The sequence below is a fragment of the Macaca nemestrina genome, chromosome 5, assembly GCF_043159975.1.
Source record: "Macaca nemestrina isolate mMacNem1 chromosome 5, mMacNem.hap1, whole genome shotgun sequence".
In the NCBI taxonomy this organism is placed as follows: Eukaryota; Metazoa; Chordata; class Mammalia; order Primates; family Cercopithecidae; genus Macaca; species Macaca nemestrina.
In genome coordinates, this window is record NC_092129.1 from 102,190,864 (window position 1) to 102,204,307 (window position 13,444).

The following is a 13,444-nucleotide window of genomic DNA, read 5'->3' on the forward strand; positions in this document are numbered from 1 at the left end:
AGCCTCCCGAAGTGCTAGAATTACAGGTGTAAGCCACTGTGCCCAGCCTGTGTGCATACCTTTTTTTTTTTTCAGGCTTCTTCATCTTTAAGGAAGGGTGAGGGGTGGGGGCAGGTCATTTGTGGAGGTGGCTGCAGAGCACATAGGTCTCGGGGACAGGCTTGCCAACTCCAGGACCTTCATCAGGGCCTTACTGGCTTCAATGCAGATTTGGATCTCTGCCCTCGCAGCCTCATCGGCTGCACCTGACAGCTCCACCAACACCTTATTCAAGTTCATCTTGGCTGCCCATGTCCAGCATGTCCAGCGTCACTACCATCATTCACTGTGTATACATATATTCAGTCATTCCTTAGCATCTGTGCAGGCTTGGTTCCAGGACCTCTCAAACACCAAAATCCAGAGATTCTCAAGTCCCCAGTATAAAACGGTGTAGTATTTGCATAGAACCTATGCACAGCCTCCAGTATACTTTAAATAATCTCTAGATTACTTATAATACCTAATACAATATAAATGCTATGTAAATATTTGCTATCCTGTATTATTTAGGGAATAAATTACAAGGAAAAAAAGAGTCTGTGCATGTTCAGTATCCTTTTTTTTTTGTTCAAATCTAGTTAACTATCCTTTTCTTGTTTAAATATTTTCCATCCACAATTGGCTAAATCCACGGATGTGGAACCCACGGGTGTGGAGCCCCTACTGTACTACAATGTGAATACAGTGCTGTATGGACTGAATTGTGTCCCCACCCCCAACATCCATATGTTGAAGCCCTAGCACCCAGTATCTCAGAATGTGACTGTATTTGGACATAGGGCCTTTAAAGGGGTAATTAAGTTAAAATGAGGCCCTCATCCATTCTGAAGAATATCTTCATAAGAAGAGGAGATTAGGACACACAGAGAAAAGCATCAAGGGAGCCCATGCACAGAGGGACAACCATGTGAAGAGGCAGCAAGAGGGCAGCGGCTGCAAACCAAAGGAGCGAGGCCTGGAGCAGAGCTTCCCTTCTGGCCATTGGAGTAAACCTACGTGACCAGCACCCTGATCTTGGACCTCCAGTCCCCAGAACTGTGAGAAAATGAATTCCTTTGGGAGGCCGAGGCAGGTGGATCACCTCAGGCCGGGAGTTCAAGACCACCCTGACCAACATGGAGAAACCCCATCTCTACTAAAAATACAAAAATTAGCCGGGCGTGGTGGCGCATGCCTCTAATCCCAGTTACTTGGGAGGCTGAGGCAGGAGAATCACTTGAACCTGGGAGGCGGAGGTTGCGGTGAGCCGAGATCCTGCCATTGCACTCCAGCCTGGGCAACAAGAGCGAAACTCCGTCTCAAAAAAAGAAAACAGAAAATAAACTCCTGTGGGTTAAGCTACCCAGTCTGCAGTATTTTGTTATGGCAGCCCAAGCAAATTAATAACAGTGCTGAAACTAATTTGGGGAAAACAATGTTCTCTTTGGTGAACTAATTAAACTGTCCCAGGAAGTCCATTAAAAATGACTTACTTTATACCAATCACTCTTAATATAACTAAAAAATAAATACATTTTTGAAAAGAAAATATTTACAAAATGTCATTAATCTATTCCAGTTCATGCCATCTTCAGCAAACACGTCCACTAAGTTCTCATAAATATGCCCTTCCTGGAGAAAGAGGACTAGTTTTGAACATGCTAAAATTATTATGAGTCCATTCAGATCAACAAGGATATTCTAAACACTGTTGTTTAACTATGGAAGATTTAGTAGAGGTCAAAAAGTCAAGGATTGCAGACTGTGCTCTTAAAGAATTCATTCAGGCTTGTTATTTCAAACTATCCTCTCCCACACAATGAACTTCACTTTTTCAAATACACCCACCCACCCCCTCACACCCACCCCGACACACACACACACACACACACATACGGGTTAAGGGGCAACAAAAAAGCCTGAAGACATAGACAGTAGAAACAACAGGGTCATTAAAAAAGGGAGGGCTCATGATGGTACAGGAACCTGGGGTGGGGAAACCCTCAAAGATGGTCCTCTGAGCTTTTGCCCATTCAGTTCCACCTGCAAGCTGGACTTCCTCTTCCTTCTCTCCAGATTCCTGTCTACCCTTGTGGGTAGGGATCAGATATTACCTCCTCCAAAGAGATCTCTCCAACTATTTCACCACATGAGGATCTCTCTCTTCTCTCAAATCCCATTACATGGATTATCTGAATCTCTCATTTTAGCAGCAAGAAAGTATACATCAGACTCCCCAAAGACTAGACTTGGCCTCTCACTGAGTCATAGTGTTTTACATAGCTGCTATTCTAAAACAGCCTGGCTAAGTGAATTAAAACTTTAAAGATCTTAAACTTTCAAATTAGATCATTTTAAGAATACCAGGGAATCAACCACTCTTTAAATTCTAATTAGTGGAGTTTTTGAAACACTTGGCACAATAAGAATAAGAGAGACTGGCCGTGTCTTAAATCACTGTGAGGATGACTTGCCAAACAAGACTACTTTGTATTTTTGGCTCATAGTATCTGTCTCCAAGCAGCACACACCATATCACACACTATTTGTTACGGTTCTGAGCTGAACCATTCTTTTAGCAAACGAGTGAAAAGGAGAGGTACTGTGTCCGGAATTGGTGGTTTCTTGGTCTCACTGACTTCAAGAATGAAGCCATGGACCCTCGTGGTGAGTGTTACCATTCTTAAAGAGGGTGTGTCTGGAGTTTGTTCCTTCTGATGTTCAGAGGTGTTTGGAGTTTCTTCCTTCTGGTGGGTTCGTGGTCTTGCTGGCTTCAGGAGTGAAGCTGCAGACCTTCGTGGTGAGTGTTACAGCTCATAAAGGCGGTGTGGACCCAAAGAGTGAGCAGCAGCAAGATACATTGCAAAGAGCAAAAGAACAAAGCTTCCAAAGTGTGGAAGGGGACCCAAGGGATTTGCCACTGCTGGCTCCAGCCTGCTTTCATTCCCTTAGCTGATCGCACCCACATCCTGCTGATTGGTCCATTTTATGGAGAACTGATTGGTCCATTTTGACAGAGTGCTGATTGGTGTGTTTACAATCCCTGAGCTAGACACAGAGTGCTGATTGGTGCGTTTACAATCCTTTAGCTAAACACAGTGCTAGAAAAGTTCTCCAAGTCCCCACCAGGTTAGCTAGATACAGAGTACTGATTGGTGTATTTACAATCCCTTAGCTAGACATAAAGGTTCTCCAAGTCCCTACTAGACCTAGGAGCCCAGCTGGCTTCACCTAGTGGATCTGGCACCTGGGCTGCACGCGGAGTTGCCCGCCAGTCCCGAGCTGTGTGCCCACACTCCTCAGCCCTTGGGCGGTCCATGGGACCTAGTGCCGAGGCGCAGGGGGCCGCGCTTGTCAGGGAGGCTTGGGGGCCGCAGGAGCCCACGTCGGAGGGGAGGAAGCTGGGGCATTGCTGGCTGCAGGTCCCAAGCACTGCCCCGCAGGGAGGCAGCTGAGGCCTAGGGAGAATTCAAGCGCAGTGCCGGCACACCAGCACTGCTGCGGGACCTGGCACACCCTCTGCAACCGCTGGCCCTCACTACCGGGGGGCTGGCGCCGACGGCCGGCTGCTCCCAGTGCTGAGCCTGCCGAGCCCACGCCCACCCGGAACTCACGCTGGCAGGCAAGCGTTGCGGGCGTTGCGGGCGTTGCGGGTGCAGCCCCGGTTCCCGCCCACACCTCTCCCTCCACACCTCCCCAAAAGCAGAGGGAGCCGGCTCTGGCCTTAGCCAGCTCAGAGAGGGGTTCCCACAGTGCCGTGGGGTGGGGGGGGCTGAAGGGCTCCTCAAGCGCCGCCAGAGTGGACTCCAAGGCCGAGGAGGCGCAGAGAGCGAGGGCTGCTAGCGTGTTGTCACCTTTCGGTACCAGGTATTTCCAGCTCTGTTCCGCAGAAATGGAAATGTAAGCTAGAGCAGTGGTTTATTTAAGAGCTTAGGGCAGAGCAGTAGAAAAGCTGAACTTTCTAATGACATCTTATCTTCTGAGGCCTGGGGTCTTAAACTAGGATGTGTAGCTCTTGTAGTTTCTCCACCTACTGGACCCACTGCCACCTCAGTACAATCAATTATAAGCAAACCAGAGCTTGGGGTGCAAGGGCAGTGCAGGCTCAAGGCACACCATAGCCTCCTCATCTTTCAGGGAGGGGCCTGGCCAGAAAAGAGGGGCTTTATAAAGTGAGGGCAAGAATGTAGTGTCCCTCAGCTTGCCTAGGTCTAAGGATCCCAAATAGTCCCCAGAGTCTCAAGGCATACCTGGTTCATCTTCCTGGAGCATCAATAATACAGGACCTGGAGGATTATGTTTTATATTAAATAAGTGCAGATATGTTACAGAGTAAACTGTAAGAACCAAATAAATGTTTGCTCCTGCCACCTTTGGCCTCTGCTTCAGAATCCTAGAAATAAGGATTAACTCTCCTCTCCTGTTGGGATAATTCAGTGGAAGATTTAGTCCATTCTCATACTGCTAATAAAGACATACCTGAGACTGGGTAATTTATAAACAAAAGAGGTTAAATTGATTCACATTAGTTCAATATGGCTAAGGAGGCCTCAGGAAACCTACAGTCACAGTGGAAAGGGAAGCAAACATATCCTTCTTCACATGGCAGCAGCAAGGAGAAGTGTGAGCAAAAAGGGGAAAGCCCCTTATAAAACCATCAGCTCTCATGAGAACTCACTATCAGGAGAACAACATGGGGATAACTGCCCCCATGATTCAATTACCTCCCACCAGGTCTCTCCCATGACACATGGGGATTATGAGCACTACAGTTCAAGATGAGATGGGTGGAGACACAAAGCATAACCATATCATTACACTCTCGGCCCCTCCCAAATCTCATGTCCTCACATTTCAAAACACAATCATGCCTTCTCAACAGTTCCCCAAAGTCTTAACTCATTCCAGCATTAACTCAAAAGTTCAAGTCCAAAGTCTCACCTGAGACAAGGCAAGTCCCTCTGCCTATCAGCCTATAAAATACAAAACAAGTTAGTTAATTCCTAGATACCATGGGGGTACAAGCATTGGGTAAACACACCTGTTCCAAATGGGAGAAATTGGCCAAAACAAAGGGGCTACAGGCCCCATGCAAGTCTGAAATCCAGTAAAGCAGTAATTAAATCTTAAAGCTCTGAAATAATCTCCTTTGACTCTATGTCTCACATCTGCAGGCCCCATGCAAGTCTGAAATCCAATAAAGCAGTAATTAAATCTTAATGCTCTGAAATATTCTCCTTTGACTCCATATCTCACATTCAGGTCATGCTGATGCAAGAGGTGGGCTCCCACAGCCTTGGGCAGCTTCACCCTTGTGGCTTTGTATGGTACAGCCCCCCTCCTGGTTGCCTTCACAGCTGGCATTGAGTGTCTGTGGCTTTTCCAGGTGCATGGGGCAAGCTGTCAGTGGATCCACCATTCTGGTGACTGGAGGACAGTGGCCCTCTTCTCAGACCTCCACTAGGCAGTGCCCCATTGGAGACTTGTGTGAGGGCTCTGACTCCATATTACCCTTCTATGTTGCCCTAACAGAGGTTCTCCATGAGGGCTCTGCCCCTGCAGCATACTTCTAGCTGGACATCCAGGCATTTCTATACATACTCTGAAATCTAGGTGGAGGTTCCCAGAATTCAATTCTTGACCTCTGTGTACCCATAGGCTCAACACCAAATGGAAGCTGCCAAGGCTTGGGACTTAAACCCTTTGAAGCTACAGCCTGAGCTATACCTTGGCCCCTTTTAACCATGGCTAGAATGGCTAGGATGCAGGGTACCAAGTCTCTAGACTGCACACAGCAGGGGGGCCCTGAACCAGCTGACAAAGCCATTTTTTCTTCCTAGGCCTCCAGGTCTGTGATAGGAGGAGCTGCTTGCAAAGGTCTCTGACATGCCCCGGAGACATTTTGCCCATTGTCTTGGCAATTAACATTTGACTCCTTGTTACTTATGCAGATTTCTGCAACCGGCTGGCTTGAATTTCTCCCCAGAAAATGGGTTTTTCTTTTCTACCACATTGTCAGGTTGCACATTTTCCAAAACTTCTATGCTCTGTCACCTCTTGAACACTTTGCTGCTTAGGCATTTCTTCTACCAGATACCCTAAATCATCTCTCTGATGATCCACAGATCACTAGGACAGGGGTAAAATGTCACCAGTCTCTTTGCTAAACCATAGCAAGAGTCACCTTTGCTCCAGTTCCCAACAAATTCCTCATCTCTATCTGAGACCACCTCAGCCTGGACTTCGTTGTCCATATCACTATCAGTATTTTGGTCAAAGCCATTCAGCAAGTCTCTAGGAAGTTCCAAACTTTCCCACATTTTCCTGTCTTCTTCCGAGCCCTCTACATCTCCAGGAAAGTCCAAACTTGCCAACATTTTCCTGTCTTCTGAGCCTTCCAAACTGTTCCAACCTCTGCCCATTACCCAGTTCCAAAGTCGCTTCCACATTTTCTGGTATCTTTAATAGCAGTTCCCCACTACCTCAGTACCAATTTACTGTGTTAGTCCATTCTCATGCTGCTAATAAAGACATACATGAGACTGAGTAATTTACAAAGGAAAGAGGTTTAATTGATTCACAGTTCCGCAGGGCTAGGGAGGCCTCAGGAAACTTACAATCATGGCAAAAGGGGAAGCAAACACTTCCTTCTTTATATGGCGGTAGCAAGGAGAAGTCAGAGTGGAGACAGGGAAAGCCTCTTCTGAAACCATCAGATCTCTTGAAAACTCAGTACCATCAGAACAGCATGGAGGTAACCCACCCCCTGATTCAACTACCTCCCAGTGGGTCCCTCCTACAACACATGGGGATTATGGGAATTCAGTTCAAGATGAGATTTAGGTGGGGACACAGCCAAACCATATCACACTGGTAGGAATATGATGTAGGTTTTATATGATATAGTTGATCTTAATTTTGTTTCTTTCTCTCTCTTCTTTCTTTTTTTCCCCACACAAGATAGAATTATATTTCCTGAAATAATCTATACAAAGGTTTGTAGAAAGATAGAAAACGTTTATAACCACATTCCCTCACTCAGCTCCTAATTTTTCTCTCTTGTTCAACCAGGCAACTTCAAAACTAATCCTTAAGAAGCGCCTCCCTCAGTCTGCTCTGCCTTCCAGTGATTGTTGTTTTTGCTATTACCAAGGACATGCAAGAAGAAAACAAAATGCACCGTGCAGGAGAATTATTTGAAGCTTACAAACTATTTTCACTTGAAGGGTTATGAAATTTTACTAATGTTCTCTAGTGAGGCAAAAATTACACAGGTCTTGATAACAGAAACATGAGCAACAATTAAACTCAGATTTTAACATACGTAATTTTAGCATCTCATAGAGATATTCTCAACTTCTGCTTTTTTACCTCACATCTCAACAATACTATAAGGGACTGCAGAATCATGTTTGCAAGGAAAATGCATACTTTCCTCTTCTCCAATAGTACTAAGTATTTCTCACACTGCAGTCAAGAAAAAAATCACTTTGTACCCTGACATGAAGCAAAAATAACATGATCACCCTGCCTGAAAGTTGGTCTCCAAAATAAAATTTCAAACACATCTCACTCCCTTAAAGAAACCATTTTTCCCTTGATTCTTTGCTATGCTGGTGTCTGAAAACAAGTCACAAGTTTTAGGAATATGGTAACTGTGCGAGAAAATTGTTTTCCGTCATGAACAACAGACTAATGTACATGGAGAACTTTGGTAATTTGGGGGAATATTTTCTTTCAAGTATTTACTGTGATTTTATTTGATGGGCCAGTCTTATAAAGTCTGACTCCCTTGCACTCTGGGGAAGTAAACATTTTCTTTCCTTTTCTAACTGCTTCTGCCTCTAAGTCTTCCTTTGTCAAAAGTAAATGTAACAATAAACACAGATTGCTATTCTACTTAATTTTAACCCAAGCATATATTACCTACTCTGAGCTAGCACAACTTGTGGGGCCTGCTCAAATGTCAATTGTATTTTGGTTTTCTATTGCTCCTTAAAATATATTCAAGGATTCATCTTCCCTGCCCTCAAACAAATACTTGAGTAGATCCCATGATGTTTCTGCTCATGCAACAACTTCAAAGTCCCAAAAGAGGCCAGTCACAGCGGCTCACACTTGTAATCCCAGCACTTTGGGATGTGGAGGCAAGGATATGAGCCCAGGAATGCAAGAACAGCCTGGGCAACATAGCAAAACCATATCTCTACAAAAAAAAAAAAAAAAAAAAAAAAAACCTTTTTAAATTAGGTGGGCATAGTGGTGTGTGTCTGTAGTCCCAGCTCTCTGAGAGACTGAGATGGGAGGATCACTTAAGCCCAGGAGGTTGAGGCTGCAGTGAGCTGTGATCATGCCACTGCACTCCAGCCTGGGCAACAGACAGAATGAGACTTTGTCTCAAATGAATAAATAAATAAGAAATATGAAAACCTAAAAGAATTAAAATATCTAATCTTTGGAAACAAAAGAAACTCTGACCCATTATAACATGAATCTGCCCTATTTCAGCAATGTCCTGCTGCATGCTGGTCTCCTGCTGGGGTTGGGGGAAGGTAAACTTCTTTGTTATTTCTTCACATCCACTCAACTGCTGGCCAGTTTCAAATCACTCCAAGATCAAAGCAGGAGGACAGGACTGAATTAACTATCTTCATACCTCACATGGGTGCGTTAGTAATACTCACCTTCCTTCAGCTGGCTGCTCATTCCTACTTCTGCTGCCAGATGTCCTCGCCCTTAGGCCAGCCCTTCCTCCCATGTGGCCCCAACCTGGCTCCCAGATCATCGTCAGACATCCTTTGCCCAACAAACTCTGGGAAAGTGAGTGATCCAGCCGCCTAGGCCACTGTGTGAGCCCCAAATGCAAGAGGCACATGGACAGCTCAACTCACCCTCAGATGGCCCCATCACTATCTTTGGGATGAAGGAAGTAAATCTGTTCAACAAAGCCTCCTTGCTCAGCCCTCATATTATTTTTCGTTTTGTTTGTTTAAACATTTCTTCATATTCCTTTGCATGATGAACCCTCATACTTTTGAAGTAACCAGTGGGTTCAAGAGTTATGGAGAGGTTCTCATATATCTACCTTGATATTTCATTTAGGGGAAAAAAAGCCAAAATAAGAAAAAATAAAAAAAAAAAAAGACTAGATGAGTCTTTTTTTGACTCATCAATGACACAATGAGGCATTATCTGGTAATCTTCCAAATATCATAGCTTGGTATAATAACAGTTCCTTAAATATATTACACAAACATCATAAGCATATTGTTTTTTTGTACTCCAAATAACAAAAACATTTCACTTGAAAGCTAAAAAGGACAGATGTGATATTCTCTTTATACAATTTGGACTAATTTAATATGTTTGATAAAAGTTATCTATGAACTGTGGCTATCAAAAAAAGTTCACAGATAAATAATTCAGAGATGAATTCTGACTGACAAAATGCTTCAGCATCTGGGGACCGACAGAAATGGGGAGGAGGAAGCGAACACCTTTCCAGAATATGTTGATGACATATAATTTGCAAGGTAAAAGAAGATGATCCCCACTGTGACCAGAGTGGGCCTAGCTCAGAAGGCTGAAAGGGGGCAGCCAGCAATGGGTATGAACACTCACGCTGAGGCAGCAGGATCAGCAACGCAGAACAGGACATGTGCATCACCAGCGGTGCTTCCAAAAACAGTACTTCCCCTTGCTCATGCAATGCACTCTGATATCTTTCTTTCTTTTGGTTTTCATGTTTTAAAAACTGCTGTTTGCAATTCACTAAACTGATCCATTTGAAGACAATGGATACAGCATACCCTGATCTATAGCCCAGGAGATTGCTAGAAAAGGGAAGGGAGTTGGTTTGGCATAAGTCTTTGTAAATGCTTCCCTAGGTAGTTTTGAGCTATTTTAAAGAATTTGTTCTAGAACCTTGCCAGGATTCAATGTTTCCCTCTTTTGAGGATTCAATGTTTCCCTCTTGAAAATTCTCCTGGGTCCGTTCTCATCTCTCATACCTGCACAAAGATGACTATAATTGCTTTCACTACTCTAGGACGTCTGCCATTCGGGCTTTGAACATCCAGTCCAGTTTCGGGCTTCGAGACCCTCTTTAAAGGGTTTAGGCTGGCCTTCCCATTTTGAAAAGAAAGATACAGACTGGAAGAAACTCTTCCTTTTCCTATCACCTGTTAATATCATCTATTCTTCCATAAACACTGGATGGTCTTCCTCATAAGAACAAAACTCCTTGTGGGTACCCCAGCTCACAGTGGCCTCTGGCTTTCCTGACCTTATCCTTGCAGGCCCATGTCACTCTCTGGCACCTGTTCTTGACTATGTATCCCATGCAATGTACCTAAAGGACACTAGACTCACAGTCCTAGCTTCCAGACCCCTACTGCCCACTATTACTTAACTGGGGGAGTCACCTTGGAAAACGTATTTAATATCGCAATCGAATTTTCTCCACCTGCAAACTGAAAACACTACTTACTTTTGGGGTTTTCGTAAGAATTAATTTATGCATGGGAGTTCCCTTCTCTCGTCTGCCTGGACACATTCATTCAAGCTTCCTTTGCTTTCAAAACACCAGAGTGTTTCATTGTTGTCAAACTAAATGCAGAGTAGTGGCTGAGATTCTGTGCCATCTAACATGCTGTGGAAACCACAACGCCTCCAAACAGGTTTCGGCAGAGACTACTCTTTGCCTTCCTCAATTACACAAAGGATGGGAAGGCACGGGGCTCGGGAGGGTGGGGGGATTGCGGGGTGGGGCAGCGGGGAAAGGATGAAACCCCTATTTCCCTCTAATCAGTAAAATGACCTGCGAGCAGAGCAGGCTCCCCAGTTCAAATAAAATGAATACAACTGTCAAGCCAGGGATCATCTGAGAACCCTGCCCAATGCATGGGGTGCGCGCCCGGGGCCCGGAGCCAGCACATTTCCCCAGTCCAGGGGAGCTCTCTCAGTTGCAGGGCACCAAGGCAGGAGGAGGGCCGCAGCAAGGAAAGTTTTCTCACCGGCGGGAAAGGGTGTGCCTCTGCCGCTGGGGCCCAGCGGAGAGGAGGAAGCCCACCCAAGCCCCGAGCGCCGCCGCTTCCAGGCTTTTCGGACGCCCAGCAGCGTCCACACGCACATCAGCGGGCTGCCGGGAAGGTTTTAAACTTGGTGCTCTCCGCGGGCTCCACACTCTTCCCCTGGGCGTCCTCACATCACAGTTCTCCTCCTCGCACCCCATTCTCCAGCCCCTCCAAACTAAAGACTGCCCCCAAGCCCAAGCAAGCCCTACTGCCTTGACCAAGGCTGCACGCGCCCCGCACCCAGCGCCCGGGCTTTGCTCGGCCCTGGGCGCCCTGTGCCGCCCGTGGTTACCGCCTGGCTCGCCCCGGCCCGCAGGCTTGGCCCTGGTTCCGGATCCTGGCTCCTCCGAGGTGCGCGAGCGCAGCCGCCGCCGTCTCCCACGCCCAGGACCGGGCGAGTAGCTCCTGTCTCCGAGGTGCGGCGGAGACGCGCGCTCCCGACCCGCCGCGGAGGCGGCGCGGGGCGCTGGAGCCGGGGCTGCAGCGCGGGGGCCGCCTCACCCGCGCGAGGCCGCCTTGGCCAAGAGGAGGTGAGCTTTGCAGATCCCTTCCCTTTCCTGCTCGCTTTGCCTCTCCGAGTCCGGGTCAGAGCCTGAGTCAGAGAATTCTTTGCTATCCCGGGCACTACAGTGGGTCTCTCGGGTAAACTTTGGGTAACAGGAGGAGCTCATTAGCTGAGCGAGAGGGAGTGGGGTAGCATGAATCGAGATTTATGAAAAATCGGCAGCATTAAGTTCAAGTTCAATAAGGTCAGAGTCCCCCATAATGTGCTACTTAAATTACTACCTCGATTTTAGTTTCTCTTCCTGCCCACTGGTCCAGGTGTCAAAGGGCAGTCAAACGTTCAAACCGGGTCCCAAAGGGCTAGCACTGGGCCGGGAGTAGTTTCAGCATAGCAGGGCTGGCTCATCTTTTTCTCCCTTGAGTCCATATTGTATGCCAGGCATTGATCTGGGAATACGGATGCTTGGCGCTTGCGTTCTACTAAAGAGACAGGCATAAACATAACAAATAACTAAAATACATAGTATGTGAGATAGTGATGAAGTGCGGTGGACAAAAAAGAAGGGAGGAAATGGGATAATGTTTGGAGGTAGGGGGTGCATTTTAAATGGAATGGTCAAAGATGGCCTCACAGCGGAGTAAAGATCTAAAAGAGATGAGACAGAAAGAAGTATCTGGAGAGAAAGCACTTGCTGTGTGGCAGGCACTGAGATGTTCTTTACTGCACTAGTCATTTCTTTTACTACTCTCCATATGCCATATTAGGCAGGTATTACCACCATTTCCATTTTACTGATGAGAAACTGTAACTTAGGAAGGCTAAAAGAACTGCCCAAGGTCATATGCTAGTCAATAGAGGAGCTTGCCTTCAAGGTCAGGAAGCCTGGTGCCCCAGAACCATAGTTTAACCACCATTATACAGTAGCAGGGGAAATGCAGCACCCATGCAGGCTGGTGGCAGTGTGATAAACTCAACCTGGTGGTGCCAGAAAACGATTCCTGGAAATGACATCTCATCACTGATTGTTTCATTACCACGTGTAAAACGAAATATTTTGAACACATCTTTTTTTTTTTTTTTCTTTAAGCTCTGGGATACGTGTGCAGAACGTGCAGATTTGTTACATAGGTATACATGTGCCAAGGTGGTTTGCTGCTGTTATCAACTCGTCATCTAGGTTTTAAGCCCCGCTTGCATTAGGTATTTGTCCTAATGCTCTTCCTCCCCTTGACCCCCACCCCCCAGCAGGCCTGGGTGTGTGATATTCCCCTCCCTGTGTCCACATGTTCTCATTGTTCAAATCCCACTTATGAGTGAGAACATGCTCATTTGGTTTTCTGTTCCTGTGTTAGTTTGCTGAGAATGATGGTTTCCAGCTTCATCCATGTCCCTGCAAAGGACATGAACTCATTCTTTTTTATGGCTGCATAGTATTCTATGGTGTATATGTGCCACATTTTCTTTATCCAGTCTATCGTTGATGGGCATTTGGAGTGAACAGGCAACCTGCAGAATGGGAGAAAATGTTTGCAATCTATCCATCTGACAAAGATCTAATATCCAGAATCTATAAGGAACTTAAACAAATTTACAAGAAGGAAACAACCCCATCAAAAAGTGGGCGGAGGATATGAACAGATACTTCTCAAAAGAAGACATTTATGTAGCCAACAAACATATGGAAAAAAGCTCATCACCACTGCTCATTAGAGAAAACCATCTTTACAGCATGTGTGTATATCTTCTGCCTCATTCACAAGCAGTTTGATTCTAAATAACATAATTTGACAATCTGTGATAAGATTTGTTAGTCATTCCCCAAGTGTCCACACCAGTTTCAGTT

At 45.9% G+C, this 13,444-nt stretch overlaps 1 protein-coding gene across 6 annotated transcripts in view; it reads right to left on the reverse strand.

The window, feature by feature from the left end:
• Positions 1–11,532, reverse strand: part of LOC105495969 (melanocortin 2 receptor accessory protein 2) — a 50,869-nt gene extending 39,337 nt beyond the window's left edge. Inside the window, exon 1 of one of the 6 annotated variants that reach the window (XM_011765949.2) lies at positions 11,389–11,532. The gene's annotated coding sequence lies outside the window, so the exon portion shown is untranslated. Of the gene's footprint in view, positions 1–2,064; positions 2,086–2,699; positions 3,192–3,252; positions 3,601–4,271; positions 5,812–9,642; positions 10,750–11,388 lie in introns of those variants that run through there. The other 5 variants (XM_011765977.2, XM_011765972.3, XM_011765961.3 and 2 more) reach the window with 5 other exon arrangements.
• Positions 11,533–13,444: the final 1,912 nt, after the last annotated feature.